Below are 2,500 nucleotides of genomic sequence, written 5' to 3' on the forward strand. Positions count from 1 at the left end.
CACAAAAATCCCAAAAATCGCTCTAAGTCCAAAAATCCTGAAAATTTTTCTAAGTCCCAACGGTACTTTCTGAAAAGTGTACCCAGGCCCCTGGAAGCCTCCTAGGTACACCTCCTGAGACTCCCCCCTTCCTGGAAGTCTGACACATCTCGAAATTTTTCTAAGTCCCAAAAACTGGTTTTTGCTCCATAATTCGACTTTCCCCCCAAAAGCCACACATTCTACCCTCATGGGAGGCACTCTCCCTCGGGTCCCCACATCATATTGACGCCCCAGAGCGGTGGGAGAAGGGGAAATTCGATTTTTGATCAAAATCCAAAAATCGCTCTAAGTCCAAAAATCCTGAAAATTTTTCTAAGTCCCAACGGTACTTTCTGAAAAGTGTACCCAGGCCCCTGGAAGCCTCCTAGGTACACCTCCCGAGGCGCCCCCTTCCTGGAAGTCTGTCACATCTCGAAATTTTCTAAGTCCCAAAAAATGGTTTTTGCTCCATAATTCGACTTTCCCCCAAAAGTCACACATTCTACCCTCATGGGAGGCACTCTCCCTCGGGTCCCCACTTCATATTGACGCCCCAGAGCGGTGGGAGAAGGGAAAATTCGATTTTTGCACAAAAATCCAAAAATCGCTCTAAGTCCAAAAATCTTGAAAATTTTTCTAAGTCCCAACGGTACTTTCTGAAAAGTGTACCCAGGCCCCTGGAAGCCTCCTAGGTACACCTCCCGAGGCGCCCCCTTCCTGGAAGTCTGACACATCTCGGAATTTTTTCTAAGTCCCCAAAATGGTTTTTGCTCCATAATTCGACTTTCCCCCCAAAAGTCACACATTCTACCCTCATGGGAGGCACTCTCCCTCGGGTCCCCACTTCATATTGACGCCCCAGAGCGGTGGGAGAAGGGAAAATTCGATTTTGCACAAAAATCCAAAAATCGCTCTAAGTCCAAAAATCTTGAAAATTTTTCTAAGTCCCAACGGTACTTTCTGAAAAGTGTACCCAGGCCCCTGGAAGCCTCCTAGGTACACCTCCCGAGGCGCCCCCTTCCTGGAAGTCTGACACATCTCGGAATTTTTTCTAAGTCCCCAAAAATGGTTTTTGCTCCATAATTCGACTTTCCCCCAAAAGTCACACATTCTACCCTCATGGGAGGCACTCTCCCTCGGGTCCCCACTTCATATTGACGCCCCAGAGCGGTGGGAGAAGGGAAAATTCGATATTTGCACAAAAATCCAAAAATCGCTCTAAGTCCAAAAATCTTGAAAATTTTTCTAAGTCCCAACGGTACTTTCTGAAAGTGTACCCAGGCCCCTGGAAGCCTCCTAGGTACACCTCCCGAGGCGCCCCCTTCCTGGAAGTCTGACACATCTCGGAATTTTTTCTAAGTCCCCAAAAATGGTTTTTGCTCCATAATTCGACTTTCCCCCCAAAAGTCACACATTCTACCCTCATGGGAGGCACTCTCCCTCGGGTCCCCACTTCATATTGACGCCCCAGAGCGGTGGGAGAAGGGAAAATTCGATTTTTGCACAAAAATCCAAAAATCGCTCTAAGTCCAAAAATCTTGAAAATTTTTCTAAGTCCCAACGGTACTTTCTGAAAAGTGTACCCAGGCCCTGGAAGCCTCCTAGGTACACCTCCCGAGGCGCCCCCTTCCTGGAAGTCTGACACATCTCGGAATTTTTTCTAAGTCCCCAAAAATGGTTTTTGCTCCATAATTCGACTTTCCCCCCAAAAGTCACACATTCTACCCTCATGGGAGGCACTCTCCCTCGGGTCCCCACTTCATATTGACGCCCCAGAGCGGTGGGAGAAGGGAAAATTCGATTTTTGCACAAAAATCCAAAAATCGCTCTAAGTCCAAAAATCTTGAAATTTTTCTAAGTCCCAACGGTACTTTCTGAAAAGTGTACCCAGGCCCCTGGAAGCCTCCTAGGTACACCTCCCGAGGCGCCCCCTTCCTGGAAGTCTGTCACATCTCGAAATTTTTCTAAGTCCCAAAAAATGGTTTTTGCTCCATAATTCGACTTTCCCCCAAAAGTCACACATTCTACCCTCATGGGAGGCACTCTCCCTCGGGTCCCCTCAACATATTGACGCCCCAGAGCGGTGGGAGAAGGGGAATCTGATTTTTGCACAAAAATCCAAAAATCGCTCTAAGTCCAAAAATCCTGAAAATTTTTCTAAGTCCCAACGGTACTTTCTGAAAAGTGTACCCAGGCCCCTGGAAGCCTCCTAGGTACACCTCCTGAGACTCCTCCCTTCCTGGAAGTCTGACACATCTCGAAATTTTTCTAAGTCCCAAAAAATGGTTTTTGCTCCATAATTCGACTTTCCCCCAAAAGCCACACATTCTACCCTCATGGGAGGCACTCTCCCTCGGGTCCCCTCAACATATTGACGCCCCAGAGCGGTGGGAGAAGGGAAAATTCGATTTTTGCACAAAATCCAAAAATCGCTCTAAGTCCAAAAATCTTGAAAATTTTTCTAAGTCCCAACGGTACT

The sequence above is a fragment of the Dendrobates tinctorius genome, unplaced genomic scaffold (assembly GCF_039654945.1).
Source record: "Dendrobates tinctorius isolate UK_male_01 unplaced genomic scaffold, ASM3965494v1 ptg000749l, whole genome shotgun sequence".
NCBI lineage: Eukaryota > Metazoa > Chordata > Amphibia > Anura > Dendrobatidae > Dendrobates > Dendrobates tinctorius.